We start from the raw sequence: 15,506 nt of genomic DNA, 5'->3' as shown, positions 1-15,506 counted from the left end.
AGGCAGTGAAATTCACAAGTGAAATACATACAAGGCTATAGCCTTGCTATTTTCCAAATAAAACATATTAAGATATTGCATCAGAGCTCGGTAAAACAAAGTTATTTATTCTTCAATTTTAAAAATGTGTGCCATGAGTTCTAATTTAAATGGCTGCAACCATATATATCAAGCAATAATGGATAACCAGCATATGTACATTATCGATTTTGCTACACTAATAATGGCTTTTCCTATGCTGGAATTAATGACGACTTGATTTCAACTGTCGAGCGGGAATATGGCAAAGCATGCAGTTGACCACTGTGGGAGAAGTAGCAGGAAGCGTGGCCAATTTTAACATCCGGGCTTCATTAACATGGCAAAACAGTTGGGAAGTTAGTGGGAAGCGGCTATCCAGCCATTAAAATTGAGTGGCAGGAGGCCGCCATTGGGGATTCATGGAAACGGTCCCAGCATAGAATCATAGAATGGTGACAGCACAGAAGGAACCATTCAGCCCATCGAGTCCATGCTGGCTTTCTGTAAGAGCTACGCATCTAGTCTCACTCCCCTGCCTTTTCCCGTAGCTCTGCAAATTTTTTCTCTTTCGATTTCCAAATTCCCTTTTGAAAGCCATGATTGAATCTGCCTCCACCACACTCAAGCAGCGTAATCCAAATCTAACCACTCGCTACGTAAAAATAGTTTTCCTCATGTTCCCTGTGGTTCTTTGGCCAATCACCTCAAATTAGTGTCCTCTGGTTCTTAACCCTTCTGCCAATGGAAACAGTTTCTCTTTATCTATTCTGTCCAGACCCTTCATGATTTTGAACACCTCTATCAAATCTCCTCTCAACCTTCTCTTTTAATTCATTCATGGGATGTGGGTGTCGTTAGCTAGACCAGCATTTATTGCCCATTCCTAATTGCCCTTGAAAAGGCGGTGGTGAGCTGCCTTCTTGAACCGCTGCGGTCTATGTGGGGTAGGTACACCAACAGTGCTGTTAGGAAGGGAGTTCCAGGATTTTGACCCAGCAGCACGGAAGGAACGGCGATATAGTTCCAAGTCAGGATGGTGTGTGGCTTAGAGGGGAACTTGCAGGTGGTGGTGTTCCCATGCATTTGCTGCCCTTGTCCTTCTAGGGGTGGTAGAGGTGGTGGTTTTGGGAGGTGCTGACTAAGGAGCCTTGGTGCGTTGCTGCAGTGCATCTTGCAGATGGTACACACTATGCTTCGGTGGTGGAGGGAATGAATGTTTGTGGATGGGGTGCCAATCAAGCGGGCTGCTTTGTCCTGGATGGTGCCGAGCTTCTTGAGTGTTGATGAGCTGCACCCATCCAGGTAAGTGGAGAGTATTCCATCACACTCCTGACTTGTGCCTTGTAGATGACAGACAAGCTTTTGGGAGTCAGGAGGTGAGTTACTCGTCACAGGATTACTAGCCTCTGACCTGCTCTTGTAGCCACGGTATTTATATGGCTATTCCAGTTCAGTTTCTCGTCAATAGTATGTTGATAGTGGGGGATTCAGTAATCGTAATGCCATTGAATGTCAAGGGGAGATGGTTAGATTCCGACTTATTGGAGATGGTCATTGCCTGGCACTTGTGTTGCGTGAATGCTACTTGCCACCTATCAGCCCAAGCCTGGATATTGTCCAAGTCTTGCTGAATTTCTACACAGACTGCTTCAGTATCTGAGGAGTCGCGAATAGTGTTGAACATTGTGCAATCATCTGCAACCATCCCCACTTCTGACCTTATAATTGAAGGAAGGTCATTGATGAAGCAGCTGAAGATGGTTGGGCCTAGGACACTACCCTGAGGAACACCTGCAGTGATGTCCTGGAGCTCAGATGATTGACCTCCAACAACTACAACCATCTTCCTTTGTGTTAGGTACGACTCCAACCAGTGGAGTTTTCCCTCTGATTCCCATTGACTCCAGTTTTTCTAGGGCTCCTTGATGCCATACTCGGTCAAATGCTGCCTTGATGTCAAGGGCAGTCATTCTCACCTCACCTTTTGTCCATGTTTGAGCCAAGGCTGTAATGGGTCAGGAGCTGAGTGGTCCTGACGGAACCCAAACTGAGCATCACTGAGCAGGTTATTGCTCAGCAAGTGTCACTTGATAGCACTGTTGACGACACCTTCCATCACTTTACTGATGATCGAGAGTAGACTGATAGGGCGGTAATTGGCCGGATTGGACTTGTTCTGCATTTTGTGTACAGGACATACCTGGTCAATTTTCCACATTGCCGGGTAGATGCCAGTGTTCTAAAGAGATGAGCCCCAGCTTTGCCAATCTATCCTCATAATTGATGTCTCTCATCCTCAGAACCACTTTTGTAAACCTTTTGTGCCTCCTCTCCAATGCCTTCGCATCTTTCCGAAAAAGTAGTGCTCAGAAATAGACACAATACTCCAGCTGAGGCCAAAGCAGTGTTTTAGAAAGGTTCACTATAACTTCCTTGCTTTTGTACTCGATGCTTCTATTTATAAAGCCCAGGATCCTGTATACCTTATCAACCATTTTCTCAAACTGCCCTGTCACCATCAATGATTTGTGCACATATAACCCCAGGTCTCCTTGTACCCCTTTAAAATTGTATCATTTATTTTATATTGCCTTTCCCCTTTCTAAAAACATATCACTTCACATTTTTCTTCATTAAATTTCATCTGCCGCGTGCCCGCCCATTCCATCAGCCTGCTATGTCCTCTTGAAGTCTATCACTATCCTCCTCACAGTTCACAATACTTCCAAGTTTTATGTCATCTGAAAATGTTGAAATTGAGCCCTGCACAATTAGGTCTAGGTCATTAATATAGATGAAGAATAACAGTGGCTCTAATATCGACCCCTCGGGAACCCCACTATATACCTTCCTCCAGTCCGAAAAACAACTATTCATCGGTACTCTCTTGTTTCTCATCACTCAGCTAACTTCATATCCATGCTGCCACTGTCCATTTTATTCCATGGACTTCAACTTGCTGACAAGCCTGTTATGTGGCACTTTATCAAATGCCTTTTGGAAGTTCATGTATACTGCATCAATCACATTACCCTCATCAACCCTCTGTTACTTCATAGAAAAACTCAATCAAATCTGTTAAACACAATTTTCCCTTAACAGCTCCATGCTGGCTTTCCTTAATTAATCCACATTTGTCTGTTAATTTTGTCCTGGATTATTGTTTCTAAAAACCTTTCCACCACTGAGGTTAAGCTGACTGGCAGTTGCTGGGCTTGCCCTTACACCTTTTTTGAACAAGGGTGTAACATTTGCATTGCTCTGATACCTGTATCTAAGGAGGATTGGAAGATTACGGCCAGTACCTCCACAATTTCCACCCTCACTTCCCTCCTAGTGACTTACCAACTCTAAGCACAACCAGCCTTTCTAATATCTCTGTCATGTTCAGTACAGACATATCGAGCTAGATTTTAAGAGCCCGCTGCCAAAAGAGCCGCCGCTATCTCCAGCTCGGCGGCTCGTTTAAATAGCCAGTGCAGCCTGCATAAGGAGGACATAAGGAAGCTTAAAGTTGTCCTTGGGAGCATATTGAAGAAAGCTTCTAGTAACTAATACTAATTGTTTTTAAAAATAAAAACAGAAAATGCTGGAAATACTCAACAGCTCTGGCAGTATCAGTGGAGAAAGAACGAGTTAACATTTCATGTCTGACCAAAGGTCATCAACCTGAACCATTAACTTTATTTCTCTCTCCCCAGATGCTGTCGGAACTGCTGGGTAACATACCCTCTAATTTTTTTTTGTAGCGCATGGCCGATTTAAGTACATGAGCCCTTTAAATTTTTTGTGTGTCCACGCACACGCAGTAACTTAAAGGGGCCGACTTGTATTCGGCCTGCAAGAAGTCTTTTGGGCTGTTACATTGCCTGAGTATTTCCCATATTTTCTGTTTTCATTTCAGATTTCCAGCATCCGCAGTATTTTGCTCTTGTACCAATGTTTATTACTTTGATGCACACAAAGAACAAGAATATGTATAAATATAAAGATTAAATAACAAGGAAGTTTTACAACTTAAAGTGATGGCTGATGAAATAACTGAAATATCTAGAACAAGGTACAGTATTTATTCCAAGTGGTGTGCGTTAAAAATTACATATACAGTAATGCATTGATTATATGGAAAGAACAAAACATTAAGACACCTTGCCTTTTTGCTTTCTGGTCCTACAATCAATTATCTCTGCTGCAAATACTGCAGGAAGAGCCTCAAACTATTCTTGATTGGATCACCACAATCATTATTTTTCAATTTCCTAATAAATCAGTGAATATTGCTGACAGAACATTAATAGACGGATATTGCCTGTGTATCATAAATTTCAGCCTGTTTCATCCTCAATATCTCTAATTGATCTTTTGACATAGTTTCAAAATTATCTGTAATTTGAAATTGACCAGGTTATCTTTGGAAGTCATAACATCATTTTCACTGTAGCAAAAATGAAATAAGAATAAAAAGTGGCATAATGAATGCAGCAAATACTGTTTCAATTATTATTATTGCGCTAAGGAGATATATTTGTAGCTGTTTTGTGTGTAAAAGGCCATAAAAATTCTGTTGCTATAACATATTGGAAGCAAGATAAGAGCAAGATATCTTACTGTTATTACTCATTCATTTCACAATTGCCCAATACATTATGGCCCGGATTTTGTGGTAGTAATGACAGCAAAACTGTCAGTGTTCACCGTGATTACTCCTCTGAAACTGACAGCAACTTCGGGAGTCCACACATGTGAAGTTAAATGCAGAAATACAGCAGTTGCTGTCAATGATTCTAACTTCCCATAGTCTGCGCTGTTGAAGATCCCTACCCCCTCTCCAGTCTGCAATCAATTAGAAAACACTGAACAGATAAGAACTTCTATTCTTACTCTATTAGCCTAATTGTAAAAACCCTTGAAAAAGTTGCACCTTGTTGAATGAGATGTAACTGGGTTTTCAATAGCATACAAAGTTCATAATTACTGCTGAACAGCCTCACTGGCCCTGAAAAACTAATTTTATATTTGTGGAATGACAAATTTCTCCATTACGGTAAAAAATAGTTAAATTTTTTTTTAAAGTTTATGATGTTTCAGCGTCTACTGAAATCTCAGGTGTCATCTTTTATTTTGCTCTCTGTAAAATTTAAATTGAATGTGAAAAATTGAATGCATTTTACTTCCTGGTTTCCTGTTTGTGAGAATACTTCAATATGATTGGCTGATTACCCTGTTTGGTGGCATCACTGTTGTTGGATGCTTCGAGATCCCGTTGACTTAGGCCAGATTCAAACTGATGTCGACAAAGGAGAAATCTATCCCACAGAGATCACTAGATCTTTGTGGTCAGTTTTCTTCAAGGTCAAAAGCGAATGCTGTCACTTCGCCGCAGACTATGACATCTGGGCCATTATTTGTACTTTATTTTTGGTCTTGGAATGTGAGTGGCAATGGCAAGGCTGCATTTATTCTTCATCCCTAATTGTTGTCTCTGAGAAAGTGGTGGTGAGCCTTTTGATCCACTGCTGTCCTTGTGCTTATGGTGTTTTAATGATACTCATAGGAAGGGGAATTGCAGGATTTTGACCGACCAATGATGAAGGAACGGCCATATATGTCAATGTAAGGATGATGCATGATTTGGAGGTAACGGTGTTCCCATGATGTTGCTGCTCTCATGCTTCTTGTTGGTAAAAATCTGGAGCTGAGAAATACTGTCAAAATAAGGCTGGTGAGTTTCTTCAGTGAATCCTGTAGATAGCACTTACTTCAGCCAGAGTATGTTTATTAAGTTCAGTGGCAGGGATGACAATCAAACGAAGTGATTTGTTCTGCATGGTGTCGTGCTTCTTGAGTGCTGTCACAGCTATATCCATCCAGGTGAGCAGTGAGCACTCCATTACACTTCTATTTTGAGCTTTGCAGATGATGGAGAAGCACTGACGGGTCAAGAGACGAGCCACTTATCACAGGGTACCCAGATGGCTCTAGTAGCCACAGTGTTGATATAGCTGGTCCATTAGGTTTCTGTAAATGTTCTGAAAACACTGAAAAGTCCCTCAAGAATTTACATTTGATATATTAATTTGATACATATCTTCTTTGATACTGCATTATTATAAGAATATCTAGTTAAAACTACCCAAAAAAACCCACAACCTCCTTGATGTGTAGCCACTTTTCCTAAAGGTTAATCTCATCCAAAAGTAGCAATGTTCAGAAATAGCTGCTGTCTGTTACTTAAAGGTCTTTGAAAGATATTTTACAGTGTTCATGCTGGTAGTTTGAAGCCTATGTCAAACAACAAAAGGCTTCCTGTGCTCAGGCATACTGACCAATTTTGTGCAAATGTGCTTTTTGTGAAATTCAATTCAGTCCGTTCGATTGTTTAATTTACCAGCAGCACAATATACATAACTTTGCTGAATCTAACATCTGTACAATATAAATGACTTAGAAATGCACAATTGGGATGTGTTAAAATGACACTTGGGATGTGGCGGAAACATCACTGAGATATAGTTGAAAAACAGTTGGCCTGTTAATAGCACAGACACTGAAATGTTGCACAGCTGAAGCACTGTAATATGGTAAAGCACATGTCTGGCTGGAAGCTGGTTTCTAGTACTGTTGGCCACCAGCAGTACAAGATGGGGAATTGGTTGGTTCAGTTTGTCATATTTAATCATCAATTATTACCTGACACAGAAACAATTACAGTAAAGTACTTATGATTGGTGTATTTAGACTGTTGTTACGATCACCTGTTTCATGGTTTGTATTAATTTTCTAGAGGTAACTTTTAATTTGGGAATTGATTTTTTTAAACACAAGACAAATGAAAACACCTGGTTTTAGAAGCTGGCAAACAAGCCTAGGGTCATTACAAATCAAAGGGTGGCCCATATTTATTTAGAAAGGTCATATTGGGAAGTGTAAAGACCTTCCACAATGGGAACCCTTCTTAACTTGTTGATGGAGACTGTGTATCTGGAGCTACCTCAGTCAGGGGTTTAAATTATTCATATGATTTCCCAGATCAAAGATAAGATTTGGAGTTGAAAATAATTAATTTAAATTGCTATCCAGGACATCTTGTATGTACCACATTGCTATGGGAATAGATGATGCAGGGGGTGCCTGGTGGTTTTTGATCTGTGTGTGCTTGCTAACACAGTCAGTCAGTTGGCTTTTGGACAAGCAGTTAGCTTCATATAAGCAGTTGGCTTTTGGAAGTCAGCTGGACTCAGCAGCAAAGAGGCCATCAGGAACGAGGGGTGTTTCTGTTTTGAGACTGGCCCGTGTTCAAGCTGGGAAGTCCAGATGCAGGAGGTGATCTCATACCTTGGAAGACAGCTGAGAAATTAAGGAAATCAAAGTGAATAAAGAGCTATGATCCTAACAGCTATGGTACCCTTTGGATTGGTCCTAAGAGAAGTGAAAAAACCACCAAGCTCCTGTATAGGCGACCATTGGGGTGGAAGTAACAGTCAAACAGTCTGTTGTGATTTAGAGTTTAAAGCATATAACTTCATGTTTTGTTAAGATTTTAAGTTGAAAATATGAGTATTCCAAATTGTTGTTAAGTTAATAGTGTTTTGCTTTATCACTTATACAATAAAGCTTTTGTTTAAAATGTAAAATATTATGGTGTACTTCTTTCAGAAATAACTGGTATTCGACTTTCTCTTTTTTAAAATTTAAAGGTCCCTAACGGGATCGTAACACTATTGATATCTATTTATATGCTTCTGATGATATAACTGGTAATAACTTTGAAGCAAAGAGCAGAGTTCAGCAGCACAAGTTCCCTTGCCAAAAATTTTCTTGACCAATCTCACCAAAAAGGTAGAAAAGGAAAGTATTTCTTTTAATTCAAAAAGCAAGCTGCAAGTCCAAAGTCCATAGTAAAGTGACTTGACTTCTAAAAGCCTGAAGACTGTTGGATAGAGTAAAGACTAAGAGAGTAAAGAATCCCACTGTGTTAAAATCCTGGGATGGGTTAGTCAAAATGTGCCATAAGTCTTTCCTTCAACACAATGGGGATGTAGGGAGGACGAAGTCTTGTAGGGTGTTGTATTTGAAGCTAAAATTGATAAGAAAAGGGCTACTAATCATTGTAGTATTGATAAAGTAGAGATGAGAGAGATTGTGATAAAAAAAGAGGGGAGAGGGAGAGAAAAGGAGGATGGAGAAAAACAACAAATGATTGCAAAGAGACCACAATACTTTGGCATAATCTCAAAACCACTGACTGTGTATTCGAACTAGATTGACAGTCTCATTCTTAAAACACATGGCCAGTGGAGGGCATGCCCTAATGGTAATGACAGGTATTGAACACTGTAAATGCCAATCACAAATGCCACCTTCAGGTGTAACAGGTCATGAAGGTAAATGTTGGTACCTTTAAAATGTTTTTTCCTTTGATAAAGCCTAACATAAGAGATTAGAGATGGAACGTTGTGCCACACTCAGCATTTTTAATATATAATGAATCGGCTGAACATTATTAGTAATGGTTTAATTTTTTTTTTACTGATAAGGCGAATTAAGAAATGCAGCTTTTTAATACACAGAATTTAATAAATATAAGTATTTCTCAGTTATTTTAAATTTGACTTGGGCTATTTGAGCTCAATTCCATCACTATTTTAATATGTCTTTTCCTATTCATTAATACTTTTCCATTTTGATCCCTATAAAACTTCTTATTTTCTTCCTTTACTGAGTCCTGTCATGCTTACTACTTTTCGTACATTGCCTCACTTTACCGAAATCTCTTTCTTTTCACCTAACAGGTTGTATTTCTCATTCACAGCACTATCTTACTATTGTGGTTTACACTGACAAACAAATAAGATTTTACACCCTTTTTTATGGGGAGGGGGGAGACGGTTTATGTTGGTATTAAAGCACCAGAATCTGGAATCAAACTAGTATATTGTATAGTTATTGTATGCAATAGTAAATGGCATATCCTCTATGAATGTCAACAATATTCATGAATATGTTACTATATAGATGTGATTTTCCACAAACACTGCAGAATAACAACTTTTGTTTGCATCATATCCTCTTCAGCAGTCCTATTTGCTTTACAATTTATTTTTATTTTCTTAGGCTGTATCTTCACATGGCTTTGTGACCTTTTCTGTTTGTGACTAAATAATTCACTGCATTATTGTGTTATTAAATACAGAATGTATTACTTGGTGATGCAAAGCATTCCAGGCTGGCTGTACTTTATTTATATGTCAAACTCATTAAATCCATGAAATTAGCTTTAAGGTCATAAAAGACTAGGTTGGATGAAACAGGACAATCCGGCAAATAAATTATAGAAAAGCTTTAAGGTACACGACATAAGTCTCCTTATTATTTTTAAGTTACATAACAATCAATCCAACCAATAACAACCAAAGGACCTGGGTGTTCACGTCAATAAGTCACTGAAAGCTAACATGCAGGCACAGCAAGCAATTAAGAAGGCTAATGATATGTTAGCCTTTATCGCAAGAAAATTTGAGTACGGGAGTAGTGAAGTCTTGCTTCAATTGTATAGAACATTGGTTAGACCGCAGCTGGAGTAGTGTGCAGTTTTGGTCCCCTTACCTTAGCAAGGATATTATTGCATAGAGGGAGTGCAATGATGGTTCACCAGAGTTGTCCCCGGGATGGCGGGACTGTCCTATGAAGAAAGATTTGGGAAACTGGGCGTGTATTCTTTCGAGTTTTGAAGAATGGGAGATGATCTCATTGAAACCTACAAAATACTTAAAGGGATAAACAGGGTAGAAGCATCTAAGATGTTTCCCCTGGTTGGGGAGTCTAGAACCAGGGGACGCAATTTCAAAATAAGAGGGAAGCCACTTAGGACAGAGATGAGGAGAAATTTCTTTACTCAGAGGGTTGTGAATCTTTGAAATTCTCTATCCCAGAGGACTGTAGAAGCTCAGTTTTTAAGTCTGTTTAAAGCAGAGATTGACAGATTTCTAAATACCAATGACATAAGCGGATATGAGGATAGTGTGGGAAAAAGGCATTGAAGTAGATGATCAGCAATGATTGTACTGAATAGCGGGGCAGGCTCGATGGCCTACTCCTGCTCCTATGTTCCTATCCCAATTCATTACAGGAGAGAGATTTCACAAGTAGAAGTGGAAAAAAATTATTACACAACCATAGATAATTTTTAGTCTGAATGATTGTCTGGAATCCTATTATTTAAGCTATTTAATGAAAATTAGTAAATTTAAAAACAGTTTTGCAAACCTTTAGCTATGCTGATTATCTCTGAACTCAATCAAGCCGATTTTACTTGTATATATCATCAGTGGTGGGTGAGGGGGAAACAGCAGTGTATACTATTAATTCAGACACATCCCCCACAATTTTCCAAATGATTTGGAAAGCTCACCTGAATTTCCAATAGGCAGTGACAGATTGCAACACTCCCCAATGGCTGCGCAAATTTACAACATCGTCCCTTTTGTGGTTTCTGATGTTTTTCACTTTTCTTCAACTTTTGTTTGGGAGGAGAGCAAAGGGAAGGACGGCATCACCCCTGAAATAATCAAGAGTGCCAAGCCTGCTCTACTTTCAGCACTCTATGAATTGCTTTGCCTGTGCTGGAATGAGGAAGCAGTACCACAGGACACGCGCGATGCCAATATCATCACCCTCTATAAGAACAAGGGTGACCGCGGTGACTGCAACAACTACCGTGGAATCTCCCTGCTCAGCATAGTGGGGAAAATCTTCGCTTGAGTCGCTCTGAACAGGCTCCAGAAGCTGGCTGAGCGTGTCTACCCTGAGGCACAGTGTGGCTTTCGAGCAGAGAGATCCACCATCGACATGCTGTTCTCCCTTCGCCAGCTACAGGAGAAATGCCGCAAACAACAGATGCCCCTCTACGTTGCTTTCATTGATCTCACCAAAGCCTTTGACCTCGTCAGCAGACGTGGTCTCTTCAGACTACTAGAAAAGATCGGATGCCCACCAAAACTACTAAGTATCATCACCTCATTCCATGACAATATGAAAGGCACAAGTCAGCACAGTGGCACCTCATCAGACCCCTTTCCTATCCTGAGTGGCGTGAAACAGGGCTGTGTTCTCGCACCTACACTGTTTGGGATCTTCTTCTCCCTGCTGCTATCACATGCGTTCATGTCTTCAGAAGAAGGAATTTTCCTCCACACAAGATCAGGGGGCAGGTTGTTCAACCTTGCCCGTCTAAGAGCGAAGACCAAAGTACGGAAAGTCTTCATCATGGAACTCCTCTTTGTTAACGATGCTGCATTAACATCTCACACTGAAGAGTGTCTGCAGAGACTCATCGACAGGATTGCGGCTGCCTGCAATGAATTTGGCCTAACCATCAGCCTCAAGAAAACGAACATCATGGGGCAGGACGTCAGAAATGCTCCATCCATCAATATTGGCGACGAAGCTCTTGAAGTGGTTCAAGAGTTCACCTACCTAGGCACAACTATCACCAGTAACCTGTCTCTCGATGCAGAAATCAACAAGCTCATGGGAAAGGCTTCCACTGCTATGTCCAGACTGGCCAAGAGAGTGTGGGAAAATAGCGCACTGACATGGAACACAAAAGTTCGAGTGTATCAAGCCTGTGTCCTCAGTACCTTGCTCTACGGCAACGAGGCCTGGACAACGTATGTCAGCCAAGAGCAACGTCTCAATTCATTCCATCTTCGCTGCCTCCGGAGAATCCTTGGCATCAGGTGGCAGGACCATATCTCCAACACAGAAGTCCTCGAGGCGGCCAACAGCCCCAGCATATACACCCTACTGAGTCAGCAGCGCTTGAGATGGCCTGGCCATGTGAGCCGCATGGAAGATGGCAGGATCCTCAATGACACATTGTACAGCGAGCTCGTCACTGGGATCAGACCCACCGGCCGTCCATGTCTCCGCTTTAAAGACGTCTGCAAACGCGACATGAAGTCCTGTGACATTGATCACAAGTCGTGTGAGTCAGTTGCCAGCGATCGCCAGAGCTGGCGGGCAGCCATAAAGTCGGGGCTAAAGTGTGGCGAGTCGAAGAGACTTAGCAGTTGGCAGGAAAAAAGACAGAAACGCAAGGGGAGAGCCAACTGTGTAACAGCCCCGACAACCAATTTTATCTGCAGCACCTGTGGAAGAGCCTGTCACTCTAGAATTGGCCTTTATAGCCACTCCAGACGCTGCTTCACAAACCACTGACAACCTCCAGACGCTTACTCATGGTCTCTCGAGGCAAGGAGGCCGAAGAAGAAGAAGTGGTGTTTGGGAGGAGAGGAGAAAGTGACAACCAATTGGAGCTACGTATTGTACGTTGATGCCAATTATATAGAATATCCAGAATGGCTCCATTACAGACACCAGGTGGCATGACTTCAAACTAGCTTGAGAAACTTGTGTTACTAACATGTGGCGTGGTTTCCGGTTAACGTAGCTCCGGACCAACTCTCAGACTAGTTTGTAGTTGCACTCCCTGACATTTACAATGGAGACACTCCAGGACATGCTTTACAAATAACAATCAATGTCACCAGAGTGGCTTAACATAGAACACTCAAGAGTTTCTATAGCTCAACAAAATTGATGATCCAAAAGTCAAAAGAAATTTCAGGTATGAGTATTGTTTTCTAATATAAAAAAGGGAACTATTTTGGACATAAATGTCTCCCTTAAGACTTTTGTTCCTATTTAGTCACAATGAAGCCAAGTGCATGCTGTCTTTCAGGCAATTTTTATTAATGGCTCACTTTTTCAACAGCGATTGGAAGTAAAATTTGATTTATTTTTGATTTCTTTCACAATTTCTTCTCTCAAGGTTTTTCAGAGATTAACATTGATTAAGCGACTCTGGCTTCAAGCCAAAGATAGTCGGGGTCAAATTGATCTCTGACAGAGATGTAAAATGGGCAGTAGCAGATTGGCTTATCAATGGAAGCAAAAGTCAAGCGGTGTGCCAGCCATCTGCTACCATTCATTTTGTACCCATGCCAAAAGCTGAATCTCACCGCCCACCCCACCCCCCACTTGACTTTAAGGGACTGGCTTAATGGATTTATTTGTTTATATTTTGGAATTCCAGTTTATACCAAAAAAATTTCAATATTTGGAGCTCTGCTATTTTATGATACCTATGTCTCCATGATGTTTCCGTCACAATACTATGAAACCAATATTTTACCTAACACATAGGACTAGAATTTCCTGAAACGTTGCACCAAAACCAAAATTCAAAAGCTTGTGAGAGCTGGTTGTGTGCAAATTGGCTGCTGAGTTTCCTACATTGCAACAATGACCAAACCTCAAAAAGTAATTAATTGGTTGTAAAGTGCTTTTGGCGGAGGTGGGGGTCCTGATATCACGAAAGGTGCTAAATATTTGCAAGTTCTTTCCTTCTTGTTCTACCTTGTCCTAGGTCACTATCTTTCCAATATAGGGTATCAACATATCAGAAGAAGAGGCCTCTTCCTCTCCATCCATCCTTAAAAAATTGAAGCATGAAGAGTAGGAATAACTTAACTGCAACATGTTCAACAAAGAAAATATTGTTTTGTATTATGTTCAATTCTTTAGGAAGGATGTCAAAGCCTTGCAGAGGGTGCACAAGAGATTTACTGGAATGGTACCAGTGATGAGGGATGTGGATTTAAGTTAGCAAAAGAGCCAGCAGTAAAATGAGCAAAAAATTTAGGCAGTGAGATTTGGTGATCTGGAATACACTGCCTGAGAGGGTAATGGAGGCAGATTCAATAGTAACTTTCAAAAGGAAAATGGATATATATTTGACGAGGAAAATTTGTGGGGAAAGAGCAGGGAGCTGGGATTAATTGGATAAGCTCTGTCAAAGATCTGGCATAGGAACGATGGACCGAATGGTCTCCTTCTGTGCTGTAAGATTCTAATAAAGAGGTAACAGATTCAAATGTTGTCGTGTGGATGGAGATTAATAAGATTTTGTTAGGCAAGTGTATGTTGGGTTAGGGGAACCAAGGCATGTAGATAGGGGCTAAGACTAATGTCCTCTCTCAATTTTTTTTCATTGTGCATAGCCTGTTCATTTGAACGTGTGGTACCTTTTAATCAGTATCTTAAAGCTAACAACTTGCAGGCAGCCCGCACAGTACCTTCTTTGTTGCTGCGTGGCTGCACACAACTTACAGAGGACATTGGCTAAGTCACAGATCAGCCTTGATTTAGTAGAATGGTGTAACAGGCTGGAGGAGCTGAATGGCCTACTCCTATTCCTAAGCACCATCTTACATCAAGTTGTATCAAATGTACAACACAGAAACAGGACATTTGGCCCATGCCAACATTTATGCTCCACATAAGCTTCCTCCCATCCCTCTTCATCTAACCCTATCAGCATAACCTTCTATTCATAGAGTCATACAGCACTGAAACAGGCCCTTTGGCCCACTGAGTCGGCACTGACCATCTATACCAATCCTACATTAATCCCATTTTCCCTCTCACATCCCCACCTTCCCTCAATTCTCCTACCACTTACCTACACGAGGGGTAATTTTTACAATGACCAATTTACCTATCAACCCACAAGTTTTTGGCATGTGGGAGGAAACCGGAGCACCCGGAGGAAACCCACGCGGTCACAGGGAGAACTTGCAAACTCCGCACAGGCGTACCCAGAACCAAACCTGGGTCACTGGAGCTGTGAGGCTGCAGTGCTAATCACTGCACCACTGTGCCACATGCTCACATGTTTATCTAGCTTCCCCTTAAATGCATCTATGCTATTTGCCTCAACCACTCCTTATGGTAGCGACTTCCACATTCTAACCATTCTCTGGGTGAAGAAGTTTCTCCTGAATTCCCTATTGGATTTAGAAGTGATTATTGGAGAGAGAAGTGTGAGGTGATGCATTTTGGGAGGACTAAAAAGGCAAGGGAATATACAATGGATGATAGGACCCTAGGAAGTACAGAGGGAGCTTGGTGTACTTGTCCATAGATCACTGAATGCAGCAGCACAGGTAGATAAACTGGTTAGGAAGGCATATGGGCTACTTGCCTTTATTAGCCGAGGCACAGAATATAAGAGCAGGGAGGTTATGATGGAGCTGTATAAAACGCTAATTAGGCCACAGCTGGAGTACTGTGTACAGTTCTGGGCACCACACTATAGGAAGGATGTGATTACACTGGAGAGGGTGCAGAGGAGATTCACCAGGATGTTGCCTGGGCTGGAGCATTTCAACTATGAAGAGAGACTGAAAAGGCTAGGGTTGTTTTCCTTAAAGCAGAGAAGGCTGAAGGGGGAACATGATTGAGGTATACAAAATTATGAGGGGCATTGATAGGAAGAAACTTTTTCCCTTAGCGGAGGGGTCAATAACCAGGGGGCATAGATTTAAGGTAAGGGGCAGGAGGTTTAGAGGGGATTTGAGGAAAATGTTTTCACTCAGAGGATGGTTGGAATCTGAAACACACTGCCTGAAGAGGTGGTAGAG

The sequence above is a fragment of the Heterodontus francisci genome, chromosome 24, assembly GCF_036365525.1.
Source record: "Heterodontus francisci isolate sHetFra1 chromosome 24, sHetFra1.hap1, whole genome shotgun sequence".
In the NCBI taxonomy this organism is placed as follows: Eukaryota; Metazoa; Chordata; class Chondrichthyes; order Heterodontiformes; family Heterodontidae; genus Heterodontus; species Heterodontus francisci.
The sequence above is the reverse complement of the archived record's forward strand: the minus strand, read 5'-3'. Positions refer to the sequence as shown.